General features: G+C 38.7%; 1 long non-coding RNA gene across 2 annotated transcripts; it reads right to left on the bottom strand.

Annotated features, from left to right (window-relative positions):
* Window positions 1-15,587: 15,587 nt before the first annotated feature.
* LOC102552661 (uncharacterized) lies at window positions 15,588-19,408 on the bottom strand. 2 transcript variants are annotated; one of them, XR_015687192.1, is made up of 3 exons: window positions 18,980-19,408; window positions 18,115-18,266; window positions 15,588-15,817 (listed from the first exon to the last, which is right to left on the bottom strand). It is a non-coding gene; the product is annotated as an uncharacterized LOC102552661 (long non-coding RNA). The 2 variants fall into 2 exon arrangements; XR_015687193.1 differs by lacking the exon at window positions 15,588-15,817 and adding an exon at window positions 17,326-17,541 and having other exon boundaries at window positions 18,980-19,403.
* Between the last annotated feature and the right edge of the window lie 6,375 nt (window positions 19,409-25,783).

Genomic DNA, 25,783 nt, shown 5'->3' with positions numbered 1-25,783 from the left:
CATCTACACAATGGAGTACTGCTCAGCTATTAAAAACAATGACTTCATCAAAGTCTTAAGCAAATGGATGGAACTAGAAAATATCATCCTAAGTGAGATACCCCAGTCACAAAAGAACACACACGGTATGCACTCACTGATAAGTAGATATTAGCCCAAAAGTTCAGAATACCCAAGATACAATTCCCAGACAATATAAAGATGAAGAAGAAGAAAAACCAAAGTGTGGATGCTTCAGTCCTTCTTAGAAGGGGGAACAAAATACTCAGGGGAGGTAGAGAGTGGGAGGGACCTGGAAGGAAGAGAGAAGGACAAGGGGAAAAGTGGGGGGGGGCAGGATTAGGTATGGCAGGAGACAGGAATGATATACAGAGGGTCAAGAATATGAACAGAGGTATGTAGCAATGGGGGATGGGGAACTGGGGTAGCCATCTGCATGTCCCAAATGCCAAGAAAGCAAGAGGCTCCCAGGACCCAGCAGGGATGAGATACATTGAAATGCCCAACAAAGAGGAGTGAGAACCTGTAGAGACCAAATACAGAGGTTAGGCAAGGCTCCCGGTTAGGGGATGGGGTCACTCACTCATCTCCAAATTTTTAACTCAGAATTGCTCCTGGCTCAAGAAAATATGGAGACAAAGAGTGGAGCGGGGAATGAAAAGGCCATTCAGAGATTGCCCCAGCTAGTGGTCCATCCCATACACAGACACCAAACCCAGACACTATTGCCAATGCTAAGAAGTGCTTGCTGACAGGAGACTGATATGGATGTCTCTTGAAAGGCTCTGCCAGAGTTTGACAAATATAGAGACAGATGCTCACAGCCAACCATTGGTCTGAGAATGGGGTCCCCAAAGGAGGAGGTAGAAGGACAGAAGGAGCTGAAGGGCAACCACAAAAGAACAACAACAATATCAACCAACCAGATACCTGAGAGCTCCCAGTGACTAAACAACCAACCAAAGGGTACCCAAGGATGAACCTATGGCTCCAGCCACATACTTAGCAGAGGATGTCTTTGTCAGGAATCAATGGGATGAGAGTCCTTTGGTCCTGTGCTCTAGTGTCGGGGAATGCCAGAGTGGGGAGGTGGGAGTGGGGAGGTGGGTGTGGGTAGGTTGGTCCAAAGAAGCAGGGATGGCGGGATGGGAAAGGAAGTTTCCAGAGGAAAAACCAGGAAAGGGTTTGAACATTTGAACATTTGAAATAATAAATAAAATACCCCCAAAAAAGAAATGCAACTCTACAATAAATAAATAAATATATAAATAAATAAAATAATACAGAGCATATTAGCTAAACAAGAATGCTCACCATCTTCTTGGACTTCTAACTAGTGAAGAAAGTTTAAGAATCATTCTCATTAAATTCAGGAACTGAGTCACGAATACATTTAATGTGTTACTAGAATTTTACAGTAATATCACCAGATAAGAAAATACCAGGTGTGTGATTGAGAAGAAGAAATATTTATCATCATCATCCTCATTATCATTATTATTATTATTGTCTTGTTCATCTACATGGAAATGACTAACTCTCTATATAATTAATAAGAAAGTTAGTAAGATGATTTCCATCTAAATGGCAATAGCAAAGGTAAGACTGTCATAACACCAAAAATAAAGGCTCAATGTTTAGAACTATTAAAATGTAATGATCAACCTGGAACAGAGACAAAAATTATACTATGCACACTAAGGAATGACAAAGTATAGAGGGTCGATACCCTGAGAGTCATCAAGAATTTATAGAGTATTAAAAACTAAGTGTGCATAACTAGTAGCCCAATGTTGGCAATCATTAAGTGTACTTGCACATATATGTACTAATAGATATTGTATATATTGTATATCATATATACCATACATATCATATATATCATATCGTGCGTGTGTGTGTGTGTGTGTGTGTGTGTGTGTGTGTGTGTGTGTGTGTGTGTGTTTACTTACTTACTTAGACTATTAACCTCTGGTAACAAAAGTTTTCCAAACCTGAGTGCTGAGTATACTTTAATCAGCACAGCTTTATTTTATTCACAATAGTCATCTATCATGGTTTCTATGACAAGTTTCTAGTTGTTGTCCTCACATCTGCATATAGACTGTGATATACAATCGGTAATCTTGCTGGTGATGTAATAAATGAAAAAAGTGCCATTAATAGTTCAGTGGCTGGCAGAAGAGACAGCTCTCACCTCTGATACATAGTCCTACTATATTTTCCCCCAAAATAAGAAACCATAGATATTTCTGAGGAATACCAATAAAAGTCAGTCTGTACTCCTGATCATTTGACTTTATTCAGGCTACATGCCATCCAAGAGTTGCATCTGGTAAAAGCATCAAGCTCAAAGACCAATGGTTTCTAGTCTGCTTATAGTAGAACCATGTGTATTTCCTTTCACTCCAGTTCTGGCCATTGCCCATATGCTCTGGAGAAACAGCTGGGAGAGTCATAGTCAATACACTTTCCACAATGATATGAGAATAAGAAATGCATAACAGTGACTAGTCTGCTGCACTCCTGGCAAGCATGTGAAAGTATTAAGAGCTAGCAAAATGGTAACAAGCTTCTTACATAGAAGGAGGCTTGTCCACATTTTTATGACAATGCTATTGGTATAGAAGTTGAGGTCCCCCAGGGGAAGTGGGACAGTATAGTGTGGGATCATGTTGGGAACTTCAATTAACTATGGAGAATGGATACCGCAACATATCCAGAAAAACCTCAGTAAATACATTAAAATATGTGCATAACTTAAAGAAATGGCTGTTTTCTTTCTGATAATTTATTATTTTTGAAGACATATAGAAAACATATAAAATCATTTATATAGGAAGAAGAGGAGGAATGAGGGAGAAAAAATAAAATGAGGTAAATTGAAGCAAGAGGAAATAGCTGCACAAAAGCAGACTAAGATATTCTGCTGTGGACTCTGCAGGAATCATATCTTTCTCTCTGAGAACTTAAAGCACAGTTTTACCATTTCATACAGCATGAATTTTATATATATAGTCTTTAATGAATCATTGCTCTTTTAAGTTTTACCATTACATCTTTAAAGACTTGAAGAGACAGAATTATTAAAAGATAAGTTTATGGATAGGGAATACACATTAACTCTTTCTCTTTAATGCTTTTAATATTGGTATTTAATTATTGCAAAAGAAAACATTAGCCTAACATTAAGTGAACAAATTATTGGATATTGAATGAAGCTCAAAATGAAGACTAGATCTCAGAATTATCACTAAACATTAAGTGAAAAGGTGAACAACTGCCCAATAGAAGGGCAGGAGGCCGAGACGTGACAAATACAATCTTCTCCCTTGTGCTTAATTCTCTTTCTATGCTGTCTCAGATTTTCCAGCAGACACTTCTAATCATAGCATTGAAACCAAACTTCCATCTCTATAATTAAAATGTGTCTACTTTAAATATCTCTTGTGTTGTGAAACTTGACCTGCTCAATGATGTTAAGCTTTTATTTCTAAGTCAGGACTACTTTCTAAAATCATCCAGCAGTCTGGATAAGTAATGTAAGCATCACTGCCCTTAAAAACTATCTTGTTCATTTGTTTGTTTGTTTGTTTGTTTGTTTGTTTGTTTGTTTGTTAAGGACAGCAAGTGAAAACAAACATTAAAACATTATAAATACCCATGACCCCAATGTAGGATCACCTCTAAAGCAATGAATGGGCTGAAAACTGCAGGGTTGATGTTTCAAGGGAACAAAGGCTATAAAATGGCCTCTTCTGACATGTACTATAAGAATATGTGAAGATTGTCCAACAAATGTCTGCACATTCTTACCAGTTTCCCACAAAAATGTAAGGAAAATCATGATTCATCTACTTAAAATGCTTTACTCTTTGTTGTGAGTTTATTATACCTCATGAACCTTCATGCTGCTCAAGTATTCTTTGCCATTTTGTACTCATTAGTACATTTGTTGGGGGAGGGGCGAGTGTGCATGTGAAAGTCAGAGGACAACCTTGAGTACCCTTCCAAAGAGCCTTCCACTTTATGTTTTGAGATAGGATCTCTCCCTGGCCCAGAACTTGACAAGCAGGATAGAATGGTACATCAGTGAGCCCTAGGAATCTGTTTATGTTTATGTCTGTAGTTCCAAAATTACAAAAACGTATCACCACCAGGGAAGCAGGATGTGTTCTATAGACTCTTGGAATCAACATCAGGTCCCCATTCTTGCAAGAGAGGTCCATGGCCACCATGCTATTTCTCCAGCCCACACGTTTGTTTGCTGAGTGTGGCACCTGAGTCCAGTGACTACTGTCTTTATCAACTGACTCAAGAGAGGGGAGGGAACACTCCGCTAACTACTCAGTCTCACACAGAATCTCAGAAAATTACAAGATAAACAAGTTCCTTCCCCATAATCAAAAGCAGTGAACATTTGGCAGGAAAAGGAGAATGCATTGAGACCTGCCTCCAAGTTGGGCAAGGGATGCACGTTTTTTGAGTTCTTTTTTTAATCAGATTTCTCTTGTTTATAATGTGACTGTCTTTGAGTGACCCATGCTAATATAATAACTTTACCTATGCCCCTGTAAGCAGCCCATTAAACTCATGAGTTCATGAAGACAAGTGCAATTATGTCCTTGGTCTATTATTGTGTCCTCTCTGAAACAGACATTTATTCCCATCACTCCTAAAAATGTCACATAATTGGTTAATATATAAAGCACATAACTTTATTTCTCACTGCTATAGATTCTGGGAAGTCTGAAATCAAAGATCCAGTACCAGTCTCAGGTTTCAAGATGGTGCTTTATTGTACTATCCTGGGTACAAATGACTCTTCATTTTGGCGATATCCCAGGAACATGTTCTCCTGTGCCTGCAGGCAGGGACAAACTTTCCAGTGTGGCATTTATCAATACGTGATAATCTAAACATTTCCCAGGAGCCTCTGTCCTCGTTAGGTTCCTATTGCTATGAACACCATGATCAAAAGCAACTTGTCTGGGAGGAGGATTATTTTCTTACACTTCCACAGTACAGGCCATCATCAAAGGAAGTCTGGGCAAGAAGCTGAAGCAAAAGCTGAGGAGGAATGCTACTTTCTGGCTTACCCTTCATAATTTTCTCAGCCTGCTTTCTCATAGCAACCCCAGACCACCTGCCCATGAGTAGTATTCCCCTCAGTGAGCTGGACATTCCCACATTAATTATCAGTCAACAAAACCTTCTACAGAGTTGCATAAAGGCCAATCCTTCAGAGACCTTTTCTCTGTTGAGATTTCTTCTTCCCAGATGAACATAGCTCATATCAAGTTGACTTGCCAGGACAAGTCCTATCCTCAAATACTGCCAAGCTGGGGCTTGCTCTTCTACTACATGAACTTTAGAGGACATATTCAGACCCTAGAGTCTGGGATGTTTATTTTCAGTGTCACGGATTTCTACTCTACAAGATATACCTGTGTAAACCTTCTTCATGACCTTATTTGATATGAAATAATTGCCAGTAAGTCATAGAAATTACCTGCTTATTTAATCATGCTTATGAAATAGTAAAAATAAGAACTAAATATACATTGATTATTGTTTAGTAATAGTAGAACTAGAACTTTTATGACTAAGCCACAGGCCAGTGAAAAGCCAACTGATAACCCATTCTTTTTAAAGTTAGGAGTAACCAGTAATCATATTATCCTAGACCAATAATTTCAGTGCAACTTCTATTTGTGGCTTAGAGACAAAATTGGTTTTATTTCTTTAGAGCCAGAGGACTTCTTTATGTACTTAACAGCATTAACTTTATAAATAAATGTAAATGACCCAAGCATGACATTGTTCTCCACCCTTCCCAAGCTGTAGAGGAAGCTCATTTACTGTGAGCACTGTTCCTTTCACACTGAAGTTGTCAAGAGTCACCGGGAAGCATGAAATGGTGGAACAGTCCAGCAGACCTGTTAATGGCAGCTCATGGCCTTTCCCAAAGTACAGGTAAGAGGCTGAGTCAACAACTGAAGAAATACTATTACCTGAAAAACACAGCACAGAACAACATACACAGCATGCATGCTATATTTTGTAACCAGAAAGAGAAAAAAAAATATGTTTGCTTATACATGTTCAAAGAAACCAAAAGAAACATATGTATTTAAGAATTATATGTAAATTTACCTGAAAATGTACCAAGAGTGGAGCACAGACTGATGGAAAGGTCATCCAGAAACTCCCCCACCTGGGGATCTATCCCGTATGCAGCCACCAAATCCAGTCACTATTTCGGATGTCAAGGAGTGCTTGCTGACTGGAGCCTGATGTGGATGACTCCTGAGAGGCTCAGCCAGAGGCTTACCGGGTACAGATGCTGCTACTTGCAGACCACCATCTGGCTTAACAGGGGGACCTCAATGGAGGAGTTGGGAGAAGGACTGAAGAGCAGAAGGAGTTTGCAACCCCATAGGAAGAACAACAATATCAACCAACCAGACCCCCCGGAGAGCTCCCAGGGATGAAACCACCAACCAAAGAATACACATGGAGAGACCCTTGGCTCTAGCTGCATATGTAGAAGAGGATGGCCTTCTCTGGCATCAAAGGGAGGGGAGGCTTTTGATCCAGTGAAGGCTTGATGCCCAGGCATAGAAGAATGCTAGGGTGGAAAGGTAGGAGTGGGTGGGTGGGGAGCACCTTTGTGGAGACAGGGAGGAAGGAAGTAGAATGGGGGGTTTTCAGCGAGGAAACCGGGAAGGAGGATAACATTTAAAATGTAAATAAACAAAATAACCAATAAAAATAAATATAAAAAAGAATGAGGTGAACAAGTTTAATTGTTATTTTATTTTATTATTATCTGTGTATGTCCATATGATATGTGTACTGGTATGTTTTTAATGGGATATATGTAAAAGCTAAGGGACAACTCAGGAGATCAGTTCGCTTATTCCACCTTTATATGGGTTCTGGCATTTGGATCAGACTTCAGGTCTGTGAGGCAGCTGTTTCATTTATAAGACAATTTCTCTGGCACAAAGGTGGATGTTTACATTGCAGAACAAGGTTGACTGTGCATATATCTACATTTTATAATTTTTAAATTAGGTGTATATATCACATAGCAAAATTCATTCTTGGTGTTTGCTATGTATAAATTAGCATTTCAAGGGATGATTGTTTACCACATAATAAAATTATAAAAGTATCATGCTTAAAGAAAACGTATAGTTGTGTTTGTAGACATCTTTAAAGCTTTACATTTTTGTCTATCTATTACACTGTACTAAACATCTTAATTAAAACCTGTATTTTTTTTCACCTGACAGTCAAATTATGAGCTGGATTTTCCATGTGGCAATCAATGTGTAAACATTTGGCTTAAATAGAAAACCAAGGACAGAACTGACTTACAAACTCCATTCACTCTCTAAGCAGGACCAAAAAAGTCATCCCTTTCTAAAAACAGAAAGGAGTTTACTTTAAACAAACTGACTCCTTCTTCACTACTGTTTGTCCTTTCCTTTAATCTGAGTGACCCGTGAAATGAAATCAAAGTTGCACTTTGGAAATTGTTGCAAAACATTATGGGCTTACTATACTGCAACTCTAAGCCCCAAAGATAACCACAGAGATACACGTCCTACCAGAAGACGTGTAGATTATCTCACTGTGATTCTACAGGACTTAGACTTAAATAAACAGGAAAAACATGAAAGAAAGCAGAATAAAGAAAAATAAATCTAGGTGTAGATATTATTATATGTCAGTCGTGAAACTCAGATTATTAAAACAGGTATTGGTGTTTTCTGACCAGGTGTTAAACTGCTACTGAAAGCTTTCAGGAAACATATTGGTGATGTAAACACTGACAAAATCATTATATGTAGTAACAAATCATAAAGAAATAGGCAACAAAGAGCTCATCTCATTTGAAGCTCTATCTGCACAAATGCTTCAAGTTTAAAAAGCAGAGGGAGCGGGAGCCATATTTACATCTACTTTTAACCCTTTACAGTTGGAAGATTGTACTACAATACATGTTATATTTCTTAAGGAAATGTCTTACTAGTGACACTGTTTCTATGTCTCAGTCATCCTGAAACCAGAAGAAAGAAACAGTTGCTCAAAGTAGTGGCTTTGCTGTGGTGAGTCGAAGCTTCCAGTTTACTCTCTAGAGAATTGGTGAAAACAATGAATTTCAAGTTTCAACATGACTTCTAAGCTGACATGATATAACAGCCATTTACAGTTATCAACGTGCAATAAATAAATGAATAAAACCTCACCAACGGTTGTTTTTTTTACTTTTATTTAAATAGATTTTTTTTCATACAATACATTTTGATTATAGTTTCACCTCCCTCCATTTCTCCCAGTTCCTCTCCACCACCCTTGTCCTCCAGATCCAGCCCCTTTTTATCTCTAGTTAGAAAACGAACAGGCAGCTAAAGGATAAACTAAAATAATATAATAAAACAAACACGAGGAAAATGAATCAGGAGAAAAGAAATAGAAGGAACCCCACTCCCACCCCACCCCACCCCCTCACCCCTCCGCAAAGGACACAAAAGACAGACACAGACCTAAAGACACTTCCATTTCTGTTTTCAGGAATCGCATAAAAACAGAAAATGAGAATCAACAACACATAATCAAAACCCAAGCTTTCCATCTGAAAGTGTTGATTCCTAACCACCAGACCCCAAGAGAAGCTAATTTTCTGCTTTGGAATCTGGCTCCTTCGAAGACTCTTTTTTCCTGACAAACGGGTCATTTTGTCTTTTTCATTTTCAGTTTTTGAGTTTTGTTGTCGTTGTTGTTGTTGTTGTTGTTGTTGTTTCTTTTAAGATTAAAATACTCATGGCTATTGCAAACAACAAGAAAGATTTCTACAACTACCTTCCATAATTAAAATTTCAAAAATGGAATTAAACACACACACACACACACACACACACACACACACACACACACACACGGGCACACGTGCCCGCACACATCTATATATCTTTTTACAAATTACCACTAACTGCTGTGAGTTAAATGGTTTGCTTTTAGAGTATGAACATGAATTCTACCAACTACTCAACTACTTCCCCTAAGAATGCACTGGACTAGATTTCTAATCCTCTCTTACGTAGGTGGATCAAGCAAGTAGTATTGTCCTTCCATGAAAAAGAAAAATTATACTCTGATTGTCTGGAAAAGCATGCAAAAAATAACAGCGTACCGCCTTTGCTGACAGCTATTCAAAGTCCCTTTTTCCACCTTGCCTATTCAAAACACCTTACTTCATAACTGATTGACACAACTACTTTAATCGTGCTTTGCCAGGATGTGCAGGAACCATAAGTCTTGCTCGTAACTGTTCTAAGATAAGTTAAACATCATCAGTTCCTCAAGCGTCTTTGAACTGTAGCACCTCAGGTTAACCTGCCCAAAGGACCAGGTAGCATTCTAGGCTGCTGGAAGTTGTAGTTCTGGGCACAGAATGGCACACAGGGAAATACGATGGCCGTATGGGTTTGTCCTTAAATCTTGTGGTGACTCTACTTGGCACGTAGGGCAGTGGTCCTGACCAAAGACAATAGCAGTCAGTTACTTGCTTCAAATTTGACCAAAATTGTGGCACTGGTTTTTCTCTTGCAAATAAAAGGATTAACTGCACTCAGAGGCCAGCATGTGACACACTTCTGTGGAAAGTGGCAGGCAAATTGCTGAATGGCACCTTGGAGACGCATATATCGGTTTCAGAGATACAGGACATTGCAAGGGTGGGGCTTGTTTTGACAATGTGGCTGTTATGTTCTGCTTTATCTGTCTTGCCCTCTTTTTGCTTCATGTCTAGAGGTAGACATCTATCTTGGACCACAAAGATGAACAGCATCTGCAAAGGATGGTGGGAAAGGCAGGATGACATCAGGAACAGCACTCCCTGGAAGTTGCACTTGTGACTTTTGGTCATGTGAGAAAACCAGCTCTTCCTTTCGGTGAACTAGTTAAATATTGGTAACTTCTAAATGAATGCAGCATGAGCTGAATGGAAGAAGAAACTGCCTGATGCATATTTACTATAATAAGCCATTTGCATCATCCCTCACTTTTCCAGAAGACCACAGGAGCACGATAGGAAAACACAATTTCCTCCCCAAATGGAAAGTTTATATTTAGACCCATGACTTCCCTCTTTCTTTTAAAATAGATCTTGCTCTCTCTCTCTCTCTCTCTCTCTCTCTCTCTCTCTCTCTCTCTCTCTCTCTCAAATTCATGGCATCAGTTTCTCTGTGTGTGTGTGTGTGTGTGTGTGTGTGTGTGTGTGTGTGTGTCTATGTGTGAGAGAGAGAGAGACAAAGACAGAGAGAGACAGAGAATTCTTAGCTATGTAAGTATAACCTGTTCAGTGAATAAAGAGTCACTTTATGATTTCGGGGCTGACCACTTGATATTGGATAATCAGTTTGGGGGCTGAAGACTATTTCCCCTACTTTTAGAATTGCTTAAATCTCCATAGTTCTTTGCAGAATTGAGACCCCATGAGATTCCCCCACCCTTCCACAGTCATTTGCCTATAGATGACCTTCTAATTCAGATCTGAACTCTGCAGCCATTTTGATAAGACTTGGTAGTCACAGCTTCTCTGACATTTCTAGGACCCCCTCTCAGAGCAAATTTCTTTCTTTCTTCCTTCCTTCCTTTCTTTCTTTCTTTCTTTCTTTCTTTCTTCCTTCCTTCCTTCCTTCCTATCTTTCTTCTCTCCCATTCTTTCTTTCTTTTCCTCCCTTTCTTTCTTTCTTTCTTTCTTTCTTTCTCTCTTCCTTTCTTTCTTTCTTTCTTTCTTACAATCCCTGAGGTCTCTCTTCAGGGATTGTGTTGTAGATGTGTCTGCTGATGTTGGAAACTACATGGCAGCTTGTTTTCTGTGGTTTGATTGGTTATAGTATTCTGCAATGCTCTCTGTACTGCGATGAGAGATGAGACCTATACTTACCTTTGGATAGGAATATAAATATTTAAAATGGGCTGGAGAAAATCAGAAAATGATATAATATTTTAGCTAAAAATAAAAAAAATTAAAAAACAATAATAAAAGAGCTTTCCTTGCACTTTAACTGAGGATTTTTTCCTTCTCAGGAATGTTGCTGCTCTCCCTCAATTATATTTCTCTGATGTAGCATCAAGTTCCTCTTTATAATAGATCTGAAACTCTCTCAACTTCTTGGACCTAATGTTTTTATTTTCCTCCCCTACCTATACATACTTACCATGCATGTAAAATTAGATTGCTTCCTGTCTTAGTCAAAATTCCCTCTCAGTACTCTATGGAAATGTTTTGACCAAATCACTCAGACCTGTTTGGAGAACTCAATGAGCAATTTGCATCTACTCCTTATTTTCAACAAAGAGAAAGTCTTGAAAAAAGACTTTTTATTTATTTTCTCCAACCAATCACTTTTGAGCTCTGATTAGTTTTTTTATCACTGAATAGGCTAATTTATTTGTAAAACTATCTTGGAGGGTTTTCTCTATAAATGCTTCTTGTAGTTATTTTCATGTGGTTATTCTGCTTTTCCCTTCACACTCCACTGGCGATGATATACAAACCTATCTCCAATACGAATCCTTATCAGGGTCCACGTACAAGGTGCATCAACCTATCAAATGCATTCACTAGACTATCAGTTTCTAAAGCTATATATCTACAATGAAAGGGAGGATTCCTGTATACCCAGTCATCTAAACCTGAAACTAAAAAGCTGCCATTATCCTGACCTATCTTTTTGTTTCCTATATCCAGACACTCAGATATGCTGTCATTTGCCTAAAAGTCTGATTTTACTTGCATCTACTAGGACCTAGTGCCACAATTTTTCTAAACAAACTCCTCAAAGCTCTGTCTGACTTACCAAATAGTCCCTGATGAGCTTCTAAGCTTATTCCTTTCCATCTAACCACAATGAAGCAGTGTTGTGAGATAAGCTCATAGGACACCACCACATGGACAGGTTTAAAGTTGAAAAGAAAGTCTTTATTGCCAGCTGATTGTTGCACGCAACCTTGTTCAAATCATGCAACCTCAAGTATTAATGCTCTCTGTCATTTGTGCACACACACAAAAAAACATATCCTGGTTGCCACACTCCAGTTCACAAGAAGAAAACCTGCAGAAGCCGAAAAGCAAAGTTCATATACATTAGGGACTTTTTACTCAGGGACTTTATATATGGGATCGCAGGGAGGCTGGTGTTGTAGGTCAATGTTTTGAGTTTTAAGGTCAGAATGGGGCCACGAACATGGTGTTAATCAGGCTAAGGCCTATGAACAGCTGCTAAAACCATGTCTCTGTATCAATAATAGATCAGAGCAACACACATCCCTCTAAAAACTTAACAGAATAATTAATGCCATGAGTAAATTCTGACATTCCAACAGTGTACAAAATAATCTATCATTTAAATTATTCATCTTCCATCCTCTTTCATTTTAATTTTAAAACTGTATTTTATCATCTAGTACCTGAAGTTATCAAACTCTCTCTAAATTCTACCTGAATTAATATTTTCTCTTTCTTATCATTTTTGTTGTATATGGAATTATCTTCAGCAGCCTCACAATGCAGTTTTGTTATTTCTCCAAATTAAGGTCAATACTTTGATAGATCAAGATGGCCTCTGCTGTAAAATTATAAAAAAATAAAATGCTGTCTTTTACCCCCTCTAGGTCTGGCACCGTAGTGACCCAAGATATCTGGTAGATATCTTCATCTCAATCAGCAAAGCCCCTCACCTGCTTTGCTCCATCCCAGAACACACTGCCCATTGCCTCTCTCTGAGCCCGGCAATAATCTCTCTACCCATCCAGTTCCCAGAAATAGACATCTCAATTCTGTGGCAGCTTAGTGTCCCAGCCGCCACACACTCTCTTAAACTTAATTCGCCACAAGAAAGAACACACAGCAAAATAACCTCTGATCCAATTGGTAAGATATCATTGCCCACTCTTGGGCATATACCCAAAAGATTCCTCAACATACAAAAGAGACACGTGCTCCACTATGTTCATCGCAGCCTTATTTATAATAGCCAGAAGCTGGAAAGAACCCAGATGCCCTTCAACAGAGGAATGGATACAGAAAATGTGGTACATCTACACAATGGAATATTACTCAGCTATCAAAAACAACGAGTTTATGAAATTCGTAGGCAAATGGTTGGAACTGGAAAATATCATCCTGAGTGAGCTAACCCATTCGCAGAAAGACATACATGGTATGCACTCGTTGATAAGTGGCTATTAGCCCAAATGCTTGAATTACCCTAGATCCCTAGAACAAACGAAACTCAAGACGGATGATCAAAATGTGAATGCTTCACTCCTTCTTTAAATGAGGAAAAAGAATACCCTTGGCAGGGAAGGGAGAGGCAAAGATTAAAACAGAGACTGAAGGAACACCCATTCAGAGCCTGCCCCACATGTGGCCCATACATATACAGCCACCCAATTAGACAAGATGGATGAAGCAAAGAAGTGCAGACCGACAGGAGCCGGATGTAGATCGCTCCTGAGAGACACAGCCAGAATACAGCAAATATAGAGGCGAATGCCAGCAGCAAACCACTGAACCTAGAATAGGTCCCCCGTTGAAGGAATCAGAGAAAGAACTGGAAGAGCTTGAAGGGGCTCGAGACCCCAAAAGTACAACAATGTCAAGCAACCAGAGCTTCCAGGGACTAAGCCACTACCTAAAGACTATACATGGACTGACCCTGGACTCTGACCCCATAGGTAGCAATGAATATCCTAGTAAGAGCACCAGTGGAAGGGGAAGCCCTGGGTCCTGCTAAGACTGAACCCCCAGTGAACTAGACTATGGGGGGAGGGTGGCAATGGGGGGAGGGTTGGGAGGGGAACACCCATAAGGAAGGGGAGGGGGGAGGGGAATGTTTGCCCGGAAACCGGGAAAGGGAATAACACTTGAAATGTATATAAGAAATACTCAAGTTAATAAAAAAAAAAAAAAAAAAAACTAAAAAAAAAAAAATATATCATTGCCCACCTAAACATACAAAATCCTATACACATCCATCCCTTAATAACGTTCATAACAACCTGTAAATAAACAGAGTGGAATCTTAACGTTAGCTTCCAGGTTCTCTCTACAGCTTCCTTTCCCCAGTCTCTTCCGTTCCAGTCTCCTCTTCCCTTAAACTTTTCTCCCGCCCATCCTTCTTTCTCATCCAATGACAGGCCTCCTTCTATCCTGTACCCACCCTCACCTCTAGGGTATCCTACAGGCCTCCCAGTATCTGTACTTTCCTAAGCCTTAATAACTAACCCACAGGACTGGTAAGATGACTCAGCAGGCAGTACCTCCTGGGGACTCACAAAAGTAAAAGGAAAGAACTGACTCCTTCCATGTGTCCTCTGCCTTCCAGGTGTGCCATAGCACAAACACATATGAACACGAATAAATAATAAGTGAAAATAAACAAAAATTATTCTTGGTTTTTAAATTCACAGTAAGCTGCTGAGGAAAACGGTACACTCCCTAACCTGCCTTTAATTATGTAAGACTATAAACCTATTAGGGTAATGACTCCAGGAAAATATTCTCATAAAGAAGAAGCATTCTTTAATGCCCACATCCTACCATCTAAAGCTCAAATGAAATGAGATGAGCCCTGCCAGCATGTGTGTTCAACACTGGGTTCTCTATATGAAGCATCTACATCTGATGTGCTGTTGTAACTCCTGTCCACACATACTGTATCTCTATCACTATAGGTTTTTCCTAATTATAATTACCTATTCTTTCCACCCTGTAATGAATAGGTAATTATAAGTAAGTATTTTAAGTAATTAAAAGTAAGTATTTTAATGAATTAAAATTTAAACTTCAAATAATGATGAGCAGGATGTGTTAACAGAGCTCTGTTGCTGTAAAATTATAAAAATAAAAAAAAAGCCACCCTCCCCCCACTATATCTGGCACAGTAGTACCCCAAGATACCTGGTAGATATCTTCATCTCGGTCAGCAAACCCTCTCACCCATGTTGCTCTATCCCATATCACACTGCTGATGACTTCTCTCTGAGCCTGGCAGCAATCTCTCTACCCATCTAGTTCCCAAGGCAGGTTGCCACCATGCCAGACATACACATCCCAATTCTGTAGTGGCCTAGTGTTTTCGGCCGCCACACACTCTCTTAAACTTAAATCGCCACATGAAAGAACACACAACACAATAACCTCTGATCCAATTGATAAGATAAAATTGCCCACCTAAGCATACAAAGCCCTGTACACGTCCATCCCTTAAGAAAGTGAATGTGCAGAGAGGAATCTTAACATCAGCCTCCATGTTGTCCCTGATGCTTCTCCGCCTTGCTCCAGGCTCTTCCTCTCTCTAAAACTTTTCTCCCGCCCATCCTTCCTTATCATCCAATAACAGACCTCATTCTATCGTGTACCCATCTTTACATGTACGATATCCTACAGAGCTCTATGATCCTTGCCCTAGAAAGATGAAAAGGGGAGGATCAAAATTTCAAATCCAGACAGAGATCAGTAGGACACATTCTCAAAAGTAACAATAAATAAATAATAGGCATGATACTTTTTTACAGAATTGAATTTTATGAAAGAAGTGCTACATTATCTCTCCAGATTTTTTAAGTGTGGGATGATAGATCAGTGGGCAAAGCAATTGCTGTGCCAGTCCAACCACCAGAATTTAGATCCCGATACCCACATAGACGTTCAGTGGTCATGTAGCATGCCTGCAATTCTAGCGTACACGTAGAGATCAGTTGAATTGATGAACTCCAGGCTCCATGAGAACCCCTGCATCAGTAAAGAAAGTGGAGAGCCCTTTAGGAAGCTGCAAACTCCAATCTCTGGCCTCCACATGTTTATGCACACACAACTTACAACTTTGCTCATATAGGAAAATGCACACACAGGACAACAAATTAAATAAAATTACTACACACACAGACACACACACACACACACACACATATAACTTTTTTTAATGTTTGCTCCATTATTTGACTGTCATTGCTCTAATCCATTTTTTTACAGAAAGACTGCTGTATATTTTTTTTTTTTTTAGCACACTACTGAATGCAATGCTTAATAGAGATTTCCTGAATGAGTGTATCAGGAAAACAAATTTCCATATTACAAGAGAAAAGGAAATAAAATGTTTTATTCCTTTTACTCCACAGAGGGGACATGTGAAAATATTTAAAGGGTTCCATGGCTAGTTTAAAATTAACTAACTTGTTATTTTATTTAAAAATAGTCTTGTCGGGGACTGGAGAGATGGCTCAGCAGTTAAGAGCACTGATTGCTCTTCTAGAGGTCCTGAGTTCAATCCCCAGCAACCATATGGTGGGTTACAACCATCTGTAATGGGATCTGATGTCCCTTTCTGATGTGTCTGAAGACCGTGACAGTGTACTCACATACATGAAATAAATAAAATAAATCTTTTTTAAAAAAAAGCTATAAAAAAACAGTCTTGTCACTCACTGTCAGAAGAAAAGCTCAACATGCCTCTTGGTAAACCATCCCCAGATCTAACCCATACTCGCAATGGCAGGTAGAATTCTTTGAACAAAGTCTCACAAGGTTTTGGAACTTATGTAGGAACCCTCACAACTTTGGCTTCAGTTTCCTACCCTCTGAAAAGGATGATTTTATGGCATTTTCCACTTCTGATCCATCCTGATTACATATCCAACATAATCCTCTTAAGCTGTGGTTTAAGGCTCCTCTTTCTTTTTCTAACCTCAGGGGAGATGGAGATCACAGTCTCCTACACTTGAAGGCCATTACCAAATTTGTCCTACTGGTTTCCAAGGCAACTGATTAACCCCATTTCCTCCACAGCGTCTCCCATTACCTTAACTGCAGACATGGTGACTTAAATGTTAGAATGTAAAGTCCATAGTGAAAGGTGGACTAATTCTCTGATTACAGTGGACGTGGATTCATAGTTACTAATAAAACTGACTACTGAAGTGAAACTTAGGTTATTTGCCTTTGTATTTCCCCCTTGGCTTTTAAATATATAACTAACATGCATATATACATGTGGGCCCAAGGTTATTCTGAAACTCGGGGAGAAAAATGCCCTGTAAGGATGACCATAATGTTCTGCCAGGATTCTGACTAAGAAAACTAAGTTTATTCTTAATATATTCGGAATGAATTCCATACAAGTTTTGATTAACTTAAGGGGTGAAAAACGGAAGAGAGAGTGGAATGGAGAAGGAAAAAATGTTTAACTATTCTCTAATGATTATTTCTTACTTTTTTAGCACGATAATTAAAAGAGATTTATCTATTTGTTTGTTTATTTATTTATTTATTTTTCATTTAAGCTGATGGACAAAGGCTCTCAGAACTCCACAATAAGATCTTGAAGTAGGGAGGTAATTAGTCCAACCAAAACTCATTTAGGAATATCTGCTGCTATCAGAACACAATAGCAAACTAATTGGGGTGAAGAAATAAATTCCCTGCAGTTGAATAGCTCTTGGCTCTGTCATATCTCAGATCTGTGGAAGCAGAAGAGATGTCCATATTAATTAATGAATCCAAACTGCATCAAATATTCCTCAGAACGCTTTATTCTCCAGGGCTGTTTTTCTTGGTGGCGGGCATGCCTCGGTCCTATGTTTGCACAAACACAACCACTGAGGGTGCAGAATTCCTGGGTGATGTCTCTCCCTCAGGCTCCCTAACTAGATCAAAGAGCTATGCCAGGATTAGAAGAAAACTGAATTCTTTTCAAGCAAAGGAAAGGTTGATGCTGGTATCAGCTGAAAAGCTGATTCTCGGTCAGCCCAGGTCATTCCTTCCTCTCTTCTTCACTCCTGAGAACTTAAAAATTTTCACAAGAAACATTTTGCCTCCACATACGTATATACAACTAAAAAATGTATGTAAGCATTATATATAATGTATTATATATAATGTATTTTTATATCTAGTTTCAGAAGTAAGGGAATGGAAAGGTATTTCAAAACCATTAATGAAAGCTGCCCTTTCTACCTCTGTAAAATAATAATCTATAGGAGAGTTACCACCTGAAAAACATCTGAATATACATAAAGAAGCATGGGCCTCACCTCATAGGTCTTTCCATTTTTTACTGAGTTTTGGTTTTCTTACAACGGGGACTCACTCTGAATCCTTAGAACCCATATAGCTCAAATGTCCAGTTCGCACTTCCTCCTGCCTCATTTACTCGGTGTAGGCATTACAGATGGGAACCACATACCTGTCTCCAAAGACAATTTTGATAATTAAATGAGATGCTATTTGTAAAATGTCCATTATATGGGCACAGAAGCTTTTGTTAAACTAAACATTATTAGTTATCTGCAAGTATCAATGGTTAATATTGTAATGAGGTTGATATTTATGTGTGTTCCCAACATTGTTGATGTCTTGTTTTGATCCACAATGATACAATAACATTGAATCAAGATTGGTATACATGCAGAATCTTGATAAATTTCCAAATAGGTGTTCTCTGTTGACATGTGCCAAATTCATTGTTTTTGTTTTATTTTCCAGATTATAATAAAATTATATGTTTCTCTTCCCTTTTCTTCCTGCAAACATTCCTACATGCCCCTCCTTGCTCTTTCAAATTCATAACTTCTTAATTTACTAATTGCTGTTACATGCACACATGTATATGTACATATATGTATACATTCAATATATATGTATATATTCAATATATGTGTATATATTCAATATATATGTATACATTCAATATATGTATATATTCAATAAATATGTATATATGCCTAAATATAGCCTGTCATTTTTATAATGTTATTCAATGCATGTTCTCAGGGCTATTTGGTACCAAATAACCAATCGGTCTTCTCTTCCCTGAGGAAGACTATTCTCTCACCCTCACATTTCTTATTTGCCTGTAGTTCTTTGTGTAGGGTTGAGGCCCCATAGGGTCCAACTCACCTCCACTTTGTCATGTTTGGTATTGGCTTCGTTCGGCTCAGGTTTAGCCAGTTATGTTGGTGAGACGTTTTGGCGTAGCTTCTGACATTGCTGGGAGACGCAATTCTACAAAAGCTGTATGATCCTGAGCTTCTTACAGACTTAACACTCCTCTTCTATAATGTTTCCTGAGCAATAGGTACAGGAATTGAGCGGTCTGCAAAGACTCCATTTTTAAGCAAGTAGTCATGCTCTCTGTTTACATCATTTTTTGGCCTAAAAAGCCCAAATTGGCAAGAGTTCCAGACTGTCTGTGTGAATGAAGCACACTATTTCCTCGGGTGGAGGTGGAAATAAAGTGGAGGAGTTCCGAGTAAAAGAAAAGGCAAAGGGAACCTCTCTGAAGCAGAGAGCCACTGGAACATAGATGTTGGTATTCTGTCTAAGCTCCACCCCCACAGCTACCTGGCAACAGCATGCTCCGCCCCACAGTTGCCTGACAACAGCCAGTTGGGCCTGACCATAAAGGGGACAGCTTGCCCCCTCCTCTCCCTCTTACTCCTCTCTTTGTTCTTCTCTTCTCTGCTCTCCCCTTCCTCCCTTCTCTCCCCTTCCTCCCTTCTCTCCCCTTCCTCCCTTCTCTCCCCATTCCCCTCCTCCCCCTCCCCCCACGTGCCCACTAAACCTTTCCATGTGGAATTATGTTGGCTGGGTGTGCTTTGTCTGGGCGCAGGCCACAGGCCGAGATTTCAACCCTAACAGTAGAAGGAGACATTTTTGTCTTCGTGAAAGCATATGGTTTGTCTCTTCATCAGATTTTCAAGCGTCAAGAGCTTCTTGCCTGCTTTTCCTATTCAGGGAGAGGAAACTATTGAGGTCCTGAGTAGGCGAAAGGAAGAATTTTGTAGGCACCTGCCCTTGAGAAACACTTCTGGGAATTCGCACTTGGAGTTGAGTCAAGGCACCTGGGCAGCACTCTGTGTTTCCCAAGGCCCTCTGGGATTCCTTAGCTTCCTCTGTAGGCTGGTCAGACTTAACTCTATCCAGGTGTCTGTCACCAAAGTGCAAATGGTACTTTCCTTTTTAACTTTTTCACTTTACATCCCAACTCACTGCCCCCTCCCAGTCACCCCCTCCCACAATCCTTCCCACACCCCCTTCCCTTCTCCTCTGAGTGGGTAGAGACCTCTGGGTATGCTATCGTCCTTCTTGACAGTCAATGAGAAACGATATCATCTCAGAAGCTGTACTTGCGATAGATTCTCAGCAGAAACTTTGAGGCTTTGTGGGCATACTCGTACACCAGAACCACCCTGTAAAGTGACTGCCTCTCTTAACAGCTAAAAAGACATAATTGTAATGCAAAGACAGAAGTGACAGATACTCCTCCACCTTAATGTTTAGAAAGAAAAGAATATTCATCAAAACAAAATGACCCTTTAGTGATTAATTCATAATCCCAATTAAAACACTGCCAATTAAAAAGACATTAGTTGTACAGTTCTAATGAACTGCATGATAGAGAGGCAGAGGCAAGAAAACAAGAAAAATTGTTGCAAGTGATCTCTTTGTAACAAATTAGTGCTTGGCTGGGGCACATGCACTTAACTCTAAAAGCACATTAACCAACATCACATGTAACAGAAGCTCTTGAGGCAGCATGGCCCTTAATGGATTTTGATGGAAAGTTATAGAGAGATTCCCATTCATCTTTAATCCCCAAAGGACACAGATGGCTCAGGGAATCATTTACTTAAATGGAAATAGCCGTAGAATTATTTTAGTGTTTGAAACTAATATGATAATGAAATTCAATCTTATTAAGTGGAGAAAAGTCTATTTAAATTGCTTATCAAATATCCATTTGCTGTTAGTTTTCTAAATATCAAATACTGGTTTAACTTTATATTTGATCATAGTCAAAAGACCTAGAAGTCTAGCTTCCTTTAAAGGTTAATACAAATTTCTATGAATTTCTAAGTGCACACACACACACGCACACACACACACACACACACACACACACACACACACATACTTTAAAATAATTTTCATTTAGTCTGCTTTTTTTTTTCTTTCCAACAAATGCCTTAGACAATAAAATACAAGGAGTAAAGATTTACTTGGGTTTCTAGGTTTTTAAATTTTAGTCTTTAGTTAGCTGTGTTTATTGCTCTGGGCCTATAGTTTTGCTGAACATCACATGACCAGGAAGCAGAGTAAAACAAGAAGCCAAAGACAAGATACTATGCATTTTGTACAGGAATGCTCACAATGGACTACTTTTTCATAGTAGCCTTCTATCTATAAATCCATTAATTAGCAGATGGATAAAATTAGTGTCCTCACAACCCAATCATTTCTCAACAGTCTACTTCTGAATACATACTCTCTGAGGACAAGCCCTCAATATGTGACTCAACTGGGCTATTTCATCTACAAACCACAGAACTTTTGAACAAATTAGTGATGCCATTGCATGTATTAAATCAGCTTATTTCTGCTTCCTATCAAGTAATAAACAATTTGTGCGATTTGTCTGTCATTGTCTATACTACTCAACATTCTCAAAGAACTCTGATTGTAACATGCAAAGCACGTATCCTTTATGTAAATAAATAAGGATGTTAAGCAAATGACCATACAGTTTCAGGATTTTGCTATGCTAATTTTTGACAGTTCAAGGAAAATGTAGTTCTTGAAAAGCATTGCTTTAGAAAGTAATGCTCTTAAAGTTTACTTCAGGAGCCTCCTAACACTCTACAAAGAACCACGGACAAGTAAGGAACCCTAATAGCAGAACAAACAGACTTCCCCAGAGAGAAGCACATCAATCCCTTATCCAGTACCAAATGGTCAACCATGAATGCGTAGAAATAATACTATATAGACTAAGGAGGTTCTATTATATATTTAAAAATATGTGTATTTATATACATATACATGTATGTACAAGTCATTCATTAATTAAAAATAAAGAGGCCATGGGTTTTAAAAAGAGCAAGAACTGGTATATGAGACAGTTTGAAGGGAGGAAAGCAAGAGGAAATGATACCCTCAAAAAATTAAAAATTACTTTTAAATAAAGCCTATGTGTACATCTTGAGTATAAATAACACTGATATAAATATATCTATATAATTATTAGCTCAAAAACATCAAAATTTGTTAATAGGATATAAAGTGCTATACATTTACAACAATAAATTGAGTGATTTTTAAACTTATGCATATTATTCTCTAAGACTTCCCTAACTTACTAACAAAATAAAAGTATTTGGGTTTTTTTTTTCTGAAAGCTATAAAGTTTTCATTTTCTTTGTTAAGTTCTTGACCACTAAAACATCTATCTCTCCAGCTCTCCCTCCTTAGAATCTGTGAAAACTATTTTAACAACCATCCATGCGTTTCAGCTCAGTGACACTAATCCTTGCTGTATTTGATTTTCCACTCTTTTGAGTCTCCTTTCAAACTCTCCATTCTCTTTTATTTTGTATGATATGTTGACTATTATAACCCTATAAAAAACACTTTGTATCCATATGATGGCCTCCCTCATCACTTGTTATCAATATTATTTTGGTTTTTGAATCATAAGTATTCTGTATACCCTTAAGACTGTTTATTTGTAATTACTATTGGCATTATAATCTATACTTCCAGGTCAGTATATGGAGCATTGACGTTTATTGCAATCACTTTTTGTCTAGAATACGACTGTTCTTGTGTTTTCACTGAAGGTCTCATGCCCCACGCCCACATGTGACTAATTAGATGCAGTCATAAGTGCCCGTGCATCTTTCTGAGTCTGTAAGTGTCAAAAGTCGCTTGTTGTAAAACTGTGTAGAATAAACAATAGGCTTGGTTTTTATTTGTTTGTTTGTTTGGTTGGTTGGTTGGTTGGCTGGTTGATTTAGTTTGGGTTTTGGTTTTGTTGCTGTGGATGGTGGTGGTGGTAGTTTTGTTTGTTGTTTGAATGTTTGTTTGTGTAATGGTGTTTGGTGTTATTTTTAGAATCTTTAGTAATCTTTTAATATAAGGCTGCTCTGACATCTCCAGAAATACTATTAAACAAACTTTATAAAGATACTTAGAAAGCATAAATGTTCCTTGTTTCAGGATTTCTATCACACACACACACACACACACACACACACACACAATTATTGCTCCACATTACCAATTATTGCTTCTTTGAAGGTTACCTGTTTTTAATATATATTTTCTTATTTCTGCTTGTGTGTGTGTGTGTGTGTGAATGTGTGAGTATGCATTCCTTGTGTATGTGGGAGTCATCGAGACCTCTTAACTGCTGAGCCTTCCCTCCAGTCTCAAAGATGGTCTTCTGCAGAAGCAGCTATGTGATCCAGGCAGAGGGCTATAACCTATGGCATAAGAAATCTTGTTGCACAGATTGAGGGAAAGAAATGACCTATTTTTTCTGTATATGAGGAAGTACCTCACTCTCTATATATACACTTTCAAAAAGGCAAGTAATTTGTTTGGTGGACACAGAATGCCTAGGTCATATTTTTCTGTTTGCACAGGGTAGCTCATGGCAGGAAGGCGTGAGCAATGTTATGCTCACAGCAAGCTGAGGGCAGAGTAAACACAAGTCATGAGACCCTTACTGATCTCAGGGTTTCAGTCTTACCACCCAGGCTGCCACTCAATTTCCCAGTAAAGGCGGGGCTGAGATAAGCAAATAGACCCACTACTGTGTCACACAGAGATCACAGGCTCTGACCCCACACTGCAGGCCACACAGAAGAACAAGAAAAGGATTCCGCTCTCTGCAAAGGCTGAGAAACAAACTGGGTCTTTAGCTGCAAAGAACAGACTTTTTTTTCCCCCACCTTGCTAAAGCTGGTAGAAGAGAAGAGATAAAAGAACAGGAATTTAAAGAAACTGGCTTGGGAATGTCTAGTCTTGAGTCAGACTGCTGAAGGATTCAAGGTCAGTTGAAGACAGTATTTACATATTTCTCTGCACATTGTAGGTCTATATATTAGTTTCCAGCTACTGCTAATGGAAGCTTCATGGGTAATGGTTGAGTGAGATGCCAATCTATAGCAGCATGTCATTAGGACTCATGGCCTATCTAATCTCATGTTTTTGGTGCTCAAGTGGGGCTGGGAATGGATTCCTTCCATTGAGTGGGCCTTAAATCCAATCAGGCAATGGTTGGTTAGTCTTCCAATCATTGGCCATTACTGTGCCAGCATATCTTGCAGGCAGGTCACCATTGGAGAGCAAAGGGTTTGTAGGTGGATTGGTATTCACCCTTCTCCTTTAGTGCCATGCAGAGAACCTTCCAGAACCGTAAACCAGCTCAATGAGATATGTAAACATTGAATTCAACAATAGGCCTTACAATCACTGACTTGCTTTTATTTCACTTTGTTCCCTTCTTTTCTCCCTCCTTTTCTGGCTTCTTGAATCCTCCTCCTTCCTTATGGTGTCTTTCATTCTGATGTGTCGAGTTTATACACTGCATCAAAAAGCTACTCACTGCTTTTCCCCTGGGGAGCGCTGTCTGAGAAACAATACTATTTGGATTCAAACATTATTTATTGAAGACCTCCTCTATTCCAGACATAGTACCAGGAAATGCACTCACGGCACAAGCAGAACATACATAACTCTTACATTATTAAGGTGTTTATAATCTTGCATTAACCACCTAATCATATCACTAAAGGCAGAGCCTGAAGTCACTAAAGCTTGTGAAATGTAGAACTCAGTCTTAGGATTCATCAATGGTGATTATGAAAGGGGACACAACACAGACAAAAGATACAGAGTGACCTAGCACAGGACTGTTTTAGTGAATGGTTACTAGACCAGCCTGAATAACGCCTAAGTAAGTATCTGCAACTGACATTACAACATGAGGCCTACATATCTCCAGGTGTCATCCAGTTGCATAAGGGTTTGTAAAAATCAAAAGCACTATCTTGTTTTCCACAAAATATTAACCTCTGTTAATCTACTCATCCATCTATTCCTGTACCCTAAAAACTCCACCTTGGCACTAATCTTTTCACAGCTAAGTTCTGTACATAGAGACATTCTTACCTTTCCTTAAAAGTGTGCTACTAACATGTTAAGAGTCATGCATCCTGGACAAGATAAAAAAGTATAAAACAATAGCTCTCCACCATTTTCCTTCATTCTCATTGAGGATATTATAATAAACACAGTGTTTATATTACACAAATTGGGATCATTATTTGCCTGTCAGTTAGCTAAAGAAAAATGCGTACTTGTAAAATATAACAGAGAACAACAGTGGAATCTGTGGAAGTCTGTGGAAAATAGATTTCATTCTCCATCTTACTTAACCTGGTAGAAAACAGCTAAAAGACTAAACAGGAATTTAGAGAAGCTTGGCTTGGAAATGTCTTGAGTCAGACTGCCCAGGGTCATTTGAAGACAGTATTTACATTTCTCTGCACATTGTAAGTCCACATATTAGTTTCCAGCTACTGCTAATGGAAGCTTCACTGGTAATGGTTGAGTGAGATGCTGATCTATGGGAATAGGATGTCATTAGGAGTCAAGGCCTAGCTAACCTCAACTTCTTGGCAGTTTGGGGCATGAGTTCCCTCCATTTGCTACTTCCAAATTTATGTTAGACACTATGGGGTACTATAAAGTGGAAGAAAAATTATCATTTCCCCAAATTGGTTTCTTAAAATCTGACTGTGAAATTTCAAACTACTTTTACATATAGTTCTATATTAGGTGGATCATGGATTACTTAATTTCAGGTAAGGAAGAGAAGTAGCAAAGGTAAGGATTTCTTCTTCTCTCCTCTTAACT

This window comes from Rattus norvegicus, chromosome 4 (assembly GCF_021556685.1).
Source record: "Rattus norvegicus strain SHRSP/BbbUtx chromosome 4, alternate assembly SHRSP_T2T, whole genome shotgun sequence".
Taxonomy (NCBI): domain Eukaryota; kingdom Metazoa; phylum Chordata; class Mammalia; order Rodentia; family Muridae; genus Rattus; species Rattus norvegicus.
Note: the sequence above shows the minus strand (reverse complement) of the source record. Positions and strands in the feature narration are given on the sequence as shown.